The 11,333-nt window shown below is 42.8% G+C and overlaps 1 long non-coding RNA gene across 1 annotated transcript; it reads right to left on the bottom strand.

Moving 5' to 3' along the window:
* Window positions 1-1,221: 1,221 nt before the first annotated feature.
* On the bottom strand, window positions 1,222-9,778 carry LOC133233657 (uncharacterized). Its single transcript, XR_009731796.1, has 5 exons — window positions 7,997-9,778; window positions 7,618-7,845; window positions 4,326-5,220; window positions 1,733-1,969; window positions 1,222-1,572 (listed from the first exon to the last, which is right to left on the bottom strand). It is a non-coding gene; the product is annotated as an uncharacterized LOC133233657 (long non-coding RNA).
* Between the last annotated feature and the right edge of the window lie 1,555 nt (window positions 9,779-11,333).

Below are 11,333 nucleotides of genomic sequence, written 5' to 3'. Positions count from 1 at the left end.
GGAAGCTTCCTGAAATGGCCTGTCAAATCTTCACTCACTCACCCACTCCCTACCAAGAGAGAAGGACAGATCACATAGACCAACTAAAACCTTTTCCTACCTCCCATCAGCAACCAGGATAGTGTGAAGGCCAAGCCAAGGGAAGCACCATGGTCAGCTGCTTATCCAATATCCACTTCCCCCTTTTTCCTCACTTAACACTAAGTGTTAAGTGTCCAGCTAAGTATTCTCTTTTCCAGCCAATAAAACACAAGGAGGTGTTTGCCTGGGAGTTCTGATAAAGCCTTTGCCTTCCTGTTAGAAGGAGACAGGGATAACATTCTCTTCCTGCTTTCATAGCACATGTGATGTCAACTACAGCAAACATCTTGGAACATCTTGAAACATGAGGCTCTAAGGATAACAGAGCAGAAAGATAGAATGACCTGGGTCCCTCATGGCATTATGAACTATAAACAACTCTAGCAATCACTTAACTCTGGATTTTTGTAATGAGTGAATCCCCTATTCACTGAAGCTACATGGCTTGGGTTTTCTGTTATTTGCAGTCTAAGACATCCCTAACTTTATATACCAAGTTTATCAACAGAAGCGAAATTAAGGATTCTCAGGGGAAAGCCAGTCTCAGGCTATTAGCAGTAGAGAGATAACAGTTTAGAAGAGGTAGAAGCTAGTCAGATTTTTCTCCCCATTTCCAAATGTCCCTTCATTTCGCCTGCAACATCCTCATGAAATTTTGGACCAGTCATCTTGCTCGTGCTTAGTTGCTCAGTGGTGTCTAACTCTGCAACGCTATGGACTGAGGCCCATCAGGCTCCTCTGTCCATGGGTTTTTCCAGGAAATAATTCTGGAGTAGGTTGCCCTTTCCTCCTCCAGGAAATCTCCCTGACCCAGGGAGGGAACTCACGTCTCCTGCATCTCCTGCGTGGGCAGGTGGATTCTTTACTACTGAGCCACCTGGGAAGCCCCAGACCAGTCATAGAAGATGGAATTAAAAGTTCCCATTTTAAAACATCAGTCCTGATATATGATGTACCAATATTATGACTTCATTGCTTTGAATCATAAAGTTTCTTCCAGTACTAAGAATCATTAGCATCTATCCTGCCCTTTTAGATTTCAGCAGAGTTTGTAACTTAAGAGGCTTAGTTGATTGAAAATAATAGAAGTCTTACACTTATTTATAATTTTAAATAAAAGAAGATAATTCCAGTGGGAGGTACAGTTTTAACCTTTTATTACTCAAGTTTAAGATTCAGGTATAAGACTTTCATGTGGATTCTATAATTATCTTTTGCAAATTATGTTTTTATATGATATTCATTGCCATCATTTTCCAAGTGCTAACATGTAGGTTTCTATAGGCATAGATCATATTCTGTATTTTTTTAATTAAAAAAAAAAACTGGTAACATCTGGTTGACGGACTGGGTTATGGATGTGTGCACCTGGAGTACAGCCAGGCCCATGCAAACATACAATTACACTGGATCCATCACATCAAAGCCATTTTCTATCCTGGCTCCAATTTTGGTTTGGCACATTGTTTCATCTTGTTCTGCTCCAAAACTCTGCAATAGTATTGAAAAGAATGGATAGAAATGGGCATCTTGCTAATATTTTAGCTCTCCCAATTGGAGAGGTGCCCACCAAAAAATTTAGAAATGAAACAAATTCATCACTTAAACATTTCTATTAATGATAATAGCCACCATTGGCTGACATATTTACCAGGTGCTGAGAGAGGTTCTGAACTCTGTGCAGACATCTGGCCCTCACACGTCTGGGAGGAGATCTCAGTCTTCCGATACAAAGTCCTTCACGCATCCAGTCAGTGCGTGTTACAAGCAGCCTCTGGGCTGGACTCTGGGACTGCAGTAGAGAAAAAGGCAAACCTGCCACTCCCCACTCCATGCTGGGCACCACTTTCTGCATATACACAGATGTCTCACGCAATCTAATGGAGGGCTGGGGGAAGAAATATCCCAGTGCAACAAGAGGGAAGAAAGAGGGAAACTAGGAGCACAATGTCAAGCCCTAACTTAGAGGGGGACAGGAGGTAAAATCTTACTGAGAAAATGATGTTTAAACCTAGACATTCAGGGTTACTCACTTAATGGGAGAAGAGGTACTGGCACTCGGGATAAACTACTTCCAGGCAGACGAGACAAGACATGGTTGGATAACACGGGGTCAAGAAAGGGCCAGAGAGCACTTCTGGGGGACTGAAAAGGGGCACTGCTGGGGGAGCTAAGAGAACCAGGGATAGATGTGAGAGGGACACTACTTTGTGGGAGCACGCTTGGGACTTTATCCTAAAGGCAAGGTGAAGCCATCTAGAGTGGTAGTTGTCACAGTTCTGTGTGAGTGTGAATGTGTGTGTGTGGAGGGGGGAGTAAAGACCATGGGGTGAATAGGGAGAAGAATAATCAGATTTAAATGCAGATTCAGAGAATTCCCACCTTTGTCCAAAGTCACTCCAAAGCTAGAATCTGATCTCAGTGTGCTTGATTCCCACCCTTTGCTCTTTACCCGTCATTATCTACCATCTTCTAACTTTACCAGCTCTCTGCTAGGCAGGGTGTGTGCATGCTCAGTTGCTCAGTCTTGTTCAACCCTTTGTGACCCCATGGACTGTAGCCTGCCAGGCTCTACTGTCCATGGGGTTCTCCAGGCAAGAATACTGAAGTGGGTAGCCATTCCCTTTTCCAGGGGATCGTCCCCACTCAGGGATGGAACCCTTGTATTGTAGGCAGATTCTTTACCATTTGAGCCACTAGGAAAGCCAAAGCATGATATTGAGACTCTCCAATTAGTCCCCTTGGCTTTAAGTATTTTTAACCAAACTTATTGTTATAAAAGCCCCATAAAAGTCATTACTTCATAGAAAAAAAAATGGATTTTCAATTCTTGCTAAGTCCCAAAGTACATTTTTAACTTTCCATTTTTTTTTCTTTTAGGTTAGAAGTTGTATCCACTTAGAATTGTTAGTAGGACATATGATTTTGCTCAGACAAATAAGGAATAAAATATAAAATTCAGAGGTAATATTTGCTTAGGTCTTTGAGTACCTTTTTAAAAAGGCCTTAGATCCCTGAGGATTAATCAAGCACCTCTCAGATTTTGTCTTTCAAAGCTCAAGAAAGGAATGGCTTCTAATAGGATAAAAGGTATATTAAGATCTGAACTGGGGAACTTGCCTGAATGTTTTTCTTTAGAACTAGGTTTGCTTTGGCAAACTTTATAAAATCCTCCAAGCTTTTCACTTTGTTTTCCAGATCATTTACCCAGTCTAAACCATCTGTCTCTAGGTTAGCAACGTTTTTATATACTCTCTTAGAATTAAATGGATCAGATTATGCACATATTTCTTAGTATTAATTTAAACTGAGGAGATCTATGATACTACTGTCATTTATCACAATTATATTCTTTAGAATACTGCCTTCTTAAAGTGTCGAGCTAACCCCTCCCCCATTTTTTTACAAGTAGCTACGGATCTTGCTAGATCATGTTTAAACCTGAACTAGTAATGCATAGTGTTATACTTCAAAGAACCACAGATCTTAAAGTGCATGCTCCTTAATCATAAAAAACAATAAAATGGATCAAAATGATTTTGCTTATTAAAAATAATTAGATTTTTAACAACAGTCAGTTCTCAAATAAGTGAAATTGAATCCCACTTTGTATGGGAAAAAGCTTGTTCTTGAAATGCTATAAAATTCAAAACTGGTGTCATTAAATCTAGCACATTAGGGGAGAGGGTAAGGATAAGATTTGATTGCCTTATTTGATTAAAGAACACTATGTAGAAAATATCGGAATGAAATTACAACATGAGTCAAATCTTACTTACGAATTGCAAAAGAGGTCAGAAGGCAAAAAGAAAGCGTGTGTGCATGTGTGCGTGTGTTTGTGTCCTTCCCCGCCCCTCCTTTGTCCTCAGGCAGGATGTAGCCCCACCATTTAAAAACGGGGTCCCTAGGGAAAGGAAAAAGCCCTTAGCTAAATCTTCCAGATCAACGTGGAAACTCAGAGTGACTACGGTGGGGGTGGTAAAATTTGTTCTTTTCACAATTTAGAAACTCTCTTCTCTTAATTAGAACTAGGTCTTTTGCATGTTTTTTTCTCATTTAATTTTCAAAAGCCCAGAGGTGGATCACATATTGATTAGTACCGTCTGATATTATTCTGAGACATATTCCAGCCAGTAACTTACCTTCTGGATGATTAAGTAACAAGATCTAGAATTAGTTTCAAGTATTGTTTCTTATTTTCCCTTTCTGTCCTAAATACAAAGAGACAGACTTTTATCGCTTACCTTCTGGCAATAAATTATTTCCATGAGAGAACAGATTGCTAAAAAGGATCCTTTAACTCTGATGGGTAGAGACAGATCCTGTAGGGGAGGCTGATTTGCAAACTGGGGACTTTCTGGGATGATTGGTCAAATAGAGATGAAAGGAGGGTATTGGAGGTCAGAGAGGAATGATGTAATATAGGGAGGTGAATTATTTTGTAACTTTTCCTTGGACCCTAAAGACCCATGTACCATTGTGAACAGCATTTTGGTGTTTCTTTGACATGATGTCTCCACCCTTGTGCCGGGCATAGCATAAAAAGGGAAAGCAGCCATCCTATTATAGTAATACACATAACTGGGGACCATGTAACTCCTACTTCAAAGGGGAAAAACACTTTCAATAATGATAGCAAATAGGAAGAAGAAATGTCATTTATGAAGTACTTATTACACATCAACTATCATCATCCTTAAAAATTATTAACATTTATTGGGTTTTATGTACCAGACACTGTTCTAAGATCTTTGCATATATCATCTCACTTAATTTCCATGATTACTCAATCAAGTAGATACCATCACTATCTTCCTTTAGAGAAGAAGAAACAAAGACACAGGCAGGAAAGCTACTTGTCCAAGAACCCAGGAGCCAAGCCCAGGGATCTGACTGCAGGGACGCTAGATGATTTACATGTTTCATTCAAAAGATTTGTGTTGACTCCATCTCCCATGCCAGACTCTGAGCAAAGCTGACACAATCCCTACTCTCTTGGAACTTACATTTTAGCAGGGAGAGACAGTAGGCAAGTGATATAAACAAATGGGTCACTGCAATGGCGCTGAAGCCTCTGAAGGGTTTATGCAGTGCTATGCCCTGGTCTCCTGTAGTCATCACGACACTGCTCTTCCTGTTCTTCACCGCAGAAGCAAGGTTTAGGGAGAGAAAGAAAACATACTTGAGTACTTGGCTGAGGACACTTGACTCAAACTCTCCCAAGTTAGGAATCAATTATTTTACTCAGGGGTATGTCACATTTAGTGGCCATTAGCAAATCATTTAACTTGGAATCCTAAATGGTAATTACATGCACATTAAGAGTTCCAGAACATGAGTTTTACTTTAGCACAACTCACCCTATTTTTAAATGCAGAGACTTCCTACTGCTTATACAACAGAGACCAGGCATTTAACTGACCACTCACATGGGCATACAGGCAAGGCAGACTCAGCCAGGGAGGCCGTGCTTATACTGTAACTTTTCATCTGTTTTGTGGAATGTAGGCTTTGGATGAAAGACTGTGTTTATCTCTGTCCAAAGCACTGGAAATAAAAGGTCTGTGCAGATGTTTTAAGGACACCATATAGACTATTCACAAACTTTTGTGGTCAGTTGAGCCACTAGAGTCAGGACCAATGACTCACTCTGAACTGGGTTCCGTTGGTTCTTAAAATATTATTTCAGTCTTGTCCTTAGCAAAGTTAATGTGTTCATCATTGACACTGCTAGTTGGGGAAGCGGGTGGTGGGGGTGAGATTGTGTGAAATATTCCATGTGATCACAGCCTGTTTCCAGTGCCCTAGTCATTCCCAGGCTACTGTGGACCCAAGGAACATCTTAATGTGGGAGGCAGGTCAAACCAGAGCCTCTGGTCCAGCCCCTTCATTCTATGAAGGAGAAAGCTGAGCCTCCAGTATGACCAAGGTCATGGGCCTCCTGGTGGCACAGAAAGCCAGCCTCCTGAGAACCCCCAGCCACAACTCCTGACTCAGACCGTGCTGACTCCAAGATGAAACTCTTAATTCCCTTTATTTTCTTTGATGTTATTGTTTCTTCTCTTCCTCCTCTTTCAACCCTTCAAAGTTGTGACACAATCTTCTAAAATGGCATGTATTAGCCCACTTTCAATGGCTTATAGTGACTGCCAAATAAAGCATGAGTTATGTAATTCTACTCTGTCTTCTAGGGGTATGGAGTCTTGAACAGAAAACATTTAACAGAGAGAGACACAAAAAGGCATAGACAAGGAACGTGGGAGAGCCTCATACATTAAGTACATTTTATAAGACATCTTAATGTTCTGGGTAAGAAAAGAATATATTTGATGGTGATAAATGTCGCCGATGTGAGAGCTATGTATTGTAGTGATGAACGGGGTCAGGCAGAATTCAATTACTTTTCTAATTTGCCAGGGAGGATTCAAGAGGACAGGGAGGATTCAAGTATGAAGAAGGGGAGATTCTGAATGCTATCAGGATGGGTGATCTGGCTGATGCAAAAACTTCAATCTGTGCTGTCCAGTACAGTAGCTATTGGCCACATGGGCTATGTAAGTTGAAATTATTAACATTAAATAGAATGAAAAAATTGCATTAGCCACATTCCAAGTGCTCGATAAGTAACATGAGACTAGTGGCTGCTGTATTGGGTGGCAGAGATGTAGAGCATTTTCATCACTGCCGAAAGGTCTCTGGGACAATACTGACACAGAAGATGTGTCGTAGAAGGGGAGGGGTGGCTAAATGGAGCAAGGGGACCATAAAGTAATTCAAAAGAGTGGTACTGGATAAGAAGAAATGAGGGAAATGGTATACACTGAAGGGATCCAGAGAAAGAACTTAAACTAGGCATTGACTAATTTTTTTTTTTTAAATGGTATGTCTCTGGGCAGAAGCAACCTTGTGGTTTTAGCTGGTAGATACTCCTCTGTACAAAGAAAAGTATGCCTTCAACCAAACTATGGAACAGTGAAAAGATCAATGGTTTCTAGGGCCTGGGGAAGGGAAGCAAGGGAGGGAGTTATGGGAAGTGAAACACAGGGGGTTTTTAGAGAGTGAAACTCTTCTGTGTGATACAAACGTGGTGACTACAAGACATTGTATACTTGCCAAAACCTGTACAACTACAAAGAGGGAAACCTAATGTAAACTATGGACTTCAGTTCATAATAATGGATTAATATTAGGTTATTCATCATAACAAATGTACCTCAACTAGTGCAAGATGTTAATAATAGAGGAAATGGGAGGTGGGGTGGGAGGCGGTGGGTGGGACCGTGCAGGAACGCTCTGTACTTTCTGTTCAGTTTTTCTGTAAACCTAAAACTGTCCTAAGAAATAAAACTTATGAGTTAACTATTTCTCATAAAATGTTTTCAAGCCCTCTCAAAGTCTTTATTTTCATGTAAACACTGAGATGACAATAAAACACATCAACCTAGTCTCAGCTGATAATCTCATGTAATTATATGTTCATAGAGAGAGAGAGATGTATATACATATTTGTCACGTAGAGAAAACAAAAGAGGGTACCTTCTTGCGGCTGTCCACAGCACAGTGTCAGGCACTCATCTTGGTGAGCACGAGCTGGATTTCAGTCTGTACCTGCTGCCTTCTTCGGGTGTCTTTGTGCAGTGCACGGACTGCACAGCTGTATGCAGCGGCTCTAGGGGACCCCAGCCATCGCTATTATGGGGTTCCAAACAGTGACTGGGGACAAAGGAGGACCCTATGTCTAGGATGCCAAACTGAAGGAAGAATCTGTCAAGAAGAGATCATAGTAAACCACATAAGAAAAAAAAAAAAAGAACCTGACATTCAGAAGCAGCAGAAAAGTTAAGTGGTAAAACGTCAAAAAGAATGAGAGAAACAAAACCAGGAAGACAGGAGCACAACCACAGCAATACTGTACCTGGAAGCCTAGATATAGCAGCAGCCACAGCTCCCTCTCGGAGCTGGAATTCGGAGCCGATAGTGGTCTTGGCGAGTGCAGTTCTGCACGGTGAAAGGCAGGGTATCTGGCGGGAGAGACAACTTTGAGAGAGGGTTAGGATTTGAGGATGGTCACTCCAGGAGGCTATATATGCTACTCATATGGCATAGGCTGAGGGGTGGAGGAAAAGAGGAGAAAACAATGCGTCCCAACAATGCCTGGAATGCATCAGTTGTGCAAACCAAAACTCCTGGGAAAACCAAGCTGTGTCTTGGATTGTGGTTCAAGGAACTAGTAATGGGATACAAAGCTTTTCCTTCCAGGCTAGCGGCGTGAGCCCAGGGCAGGATAGGAGTTAGCAAAGTGCTTTAGACGGCAGAGTAAAAGGAAATGATGGGGCCAGCCTGACCTTCCAGTATTTTGAGTAACCCTGAAAAGAACCACCTGCCACAATAGGTAACCCTAGCAGCCAGCTTCATGGAATGACTGGGAAGGGAAGCTGAATTGTGATACCCACTTCATTCTCAGGACCCAGGGGAGTCTCTCCGGAACAGAACTGGAGCACTGTAGAAAATTTCTAGTGCCCCTGGGAAGAGAAATCAGGGCTTCCCTAAGCTTGGGCCTTGGACTCTGCATTCAAATCACCCTGGGATACTTATTAACAAAGCGGGCTTCCCAGGGCCCAATCTGGACCAAGTGAAGCTGTGTCTTTAAGGATGGGGCTCTGGACACCTGCATTTTCATCAGGTCCCTATGTGTTTCATAGGTACTGGGCATTTTGAGGGTTATGGATAGAGGCATGTTTCTCAGCTTCATTAAAATCAGGGGAGGGCTGGGTAGTGCAGATGCTGGCTCCATCTCCAGAGGTGCCAAATTCACTGTCTGGGATGGAGCCAGAGAATCGACATTTCTAACAAGTTCCCACACCGGCTTTTGGTCCTGCACTTTGAGAACCACTGCAACACAGAGAGAATCTCTTCACCCAGAAATTTCTTGCTGCTGCTGCTAAGTCGCATCAGTCGTGTCCGACTCTGTGCGACCCCATAGACGGTAGCCCACCAGGCTTCCCCGTCCCTGGGATTCTCCAGGCAAGAACACTGGAGTGGGTTGCCATTTCCTTCTCCAATGCATGAAAGTGAGAAGTGAAAGTGAAGTCGCTCAGTCGTGTCCGACTCTTAGCAACCCCATGGACTGTGGCCCACTAGGCTTCTCCGTCCATGGGATTTTCCAGGCAAGAGTACTGGAGTGGGGTGCCATTGCCTTCTCTGGAAATTTCTTAAAAGTTATGACAAGTATAAAACTCCACTAATCATTCATCTGCATAGTTGAGCTAGTTCCTACCACTTCGGTATTCAGATGACTAATACCCATGACCTCTTTCTCACCTTGTTAGATAACTTGAAGCTATAAACTGACAATGTGAAAAGGGATCTCACCTGGCCAGCCCTAATCTTGTCTCTTGTCCTGCTTCCAAATATTTATATTATCACCAGCCCCGTCCTTTCCTCCTGTTTGGTGGTAACCTGCAGAAAATCACTTAGCTTTGTATTATATCCTGGACTTCAGCAACTCAAATCAACCCTTTTCTTTACTTGTCATAAAGAGATAAGCTGAGAAACAAAACAAAACAAAACAAAACAAAAACGCTTATGAAAAAACAAAAAAGAGAAACCTGAAAATATTCTGAAATTCATAAAGTGTTATTTTGGGGAGTCTTCTGGGACAGGATGTCCCCATCATTAGCGAGAGGAAGCTCCGCTTCTGATAAGCACTATTTGGCCTCTCACAGATCAAAGAGAGCCATTTACTGAAGGAAGGGATGGAAGTATTTGATGGGGCCCTTCGGCAGACTCCTCGTAAACAGGATAGGCTCTATCAATGAAAGCATATACGCGGCCAGGCCACCGTCCCCAGAAACAATGGAACAGCAACAACAGTAGGTGGCAAGGAAAAGAGCCTCGGTCCTGGCAAGATTGTTCTGCCAAGAGAGTGGCCGTAAACAGGATTAGTCGTAATGAGATTATCAACTCAGGACCTGGAGGTCTGAGTTGGAGAGTTCAGTGTTGCACATAGGAAAGACACAGAAGTAGCTTGTAGGGTGAGAGGCTGACAAAGCAAGGGGCAGGGTCTTTTCCTTCCTGGAACCCACTGGACCAGGGATGCCTGCTCTCCTGGGCTGAAAAAGTAGTGTGATTGCAAACACTGTTTCGAAGGAGCAGAAGAACCAGGAGCTAAAGCCTTAAAGAAGTGGTTCTTAATCAGGGGGTATTAGCAGTATCTGGAGACGTTTTTGGTTGTCACAACTGGTGGGGGCAGGGTGCTATTAGCATCTAAAGGCAGAGGCCAGGGAAGATGCTCAGCATCATACAAAGCACAGGACAGACTCCCACTTCCAACAAAGAATTACCCAGCTCCAAATGCTTGAGAGGGCTTTCCCGATGGCTCAGTGATAAAGAAGCCACCTGGTAAAGAACCTGCAAGAGATGCCGGTTCGATCCCTGAGTCAGGAAAATCCCCTGGAGGAGGACATGGCAACCCACTCCAGTATTTTTGCCAGGAAATTCCATGGGCAGAGGAGCCTGAGGGGCTACATCCATGGGGTGGCAAAGAGTCAGACACAACTGAGCAACTGAGCACACATGCATGCATGAAAATGCTTGAGAACACCTGTGCTGGGGTGGTTACGAGGGACTCCAGATAGGATTTTGATAAATGACAAGCTGGATACTGAACATGAGAAATGAGAAGAGGTGAGAGGTGGCAGGAGGGAGGAGGGGGTGGGAAGAGTAGGCAAGCATTTATTAAACCTGAAACTTGAGGTCATCACTCCCCAGGTGGAAACTGGTTCAAAACACAGAATCATTTATGTATAAAGCACAGATGTGTCCATGGCACTTAAACACATGAATATTTTCTGTGATATTAAAATTTCATAGGAGGCAGCAGAGTGATTAGGGGAAAAAAATGTCTCAAAAGGCTCCTTAGGGAGATGATAATGAAACAAAGTTTGAGAGACAGAGAGCCATTGGTCTACATTAGAATCAAGACTGAAATGCTTTCTCCAGCTACATTCAGGAATCACGTGGTGGGATCTTACTAAGAACTGAATCGGTGGCAGTGGCTTCGGGACTGAAGATTGGTTTCTTTTTGCTTTAGAGATAAAATAAAGAGGCTTGTGCTGGAAGGCACGCTTTCCACCTGGCCCCACTGCACCGAAACCCAGCACTCTTGGTCTCAACCACAGTGAATCACTCCTCTGCTGCTCACCGCTCCCAGGTCCTTTCCTCTCCTTCCCCCAGCATCTCTCAAGGGCCAA

The sequence above is a fragment of the Bos javanicus genome, chromosome 20 (assembly GCF_032452875.1).
Source record: "Bos javanicus breed banteng chromosome 20, ARS-OSU_banteng_1.0, whole genome shotgun sequence".
Classification (NCBI taxonomy): Eukaryota; Metazoa; Chordata; class Mammalia; order Artiodactyla; family Bovidae; genus Bos; species Bos javanicus.
This window is presented reverse-complemented; position numbering and strand designations above follow the sequence as displayed.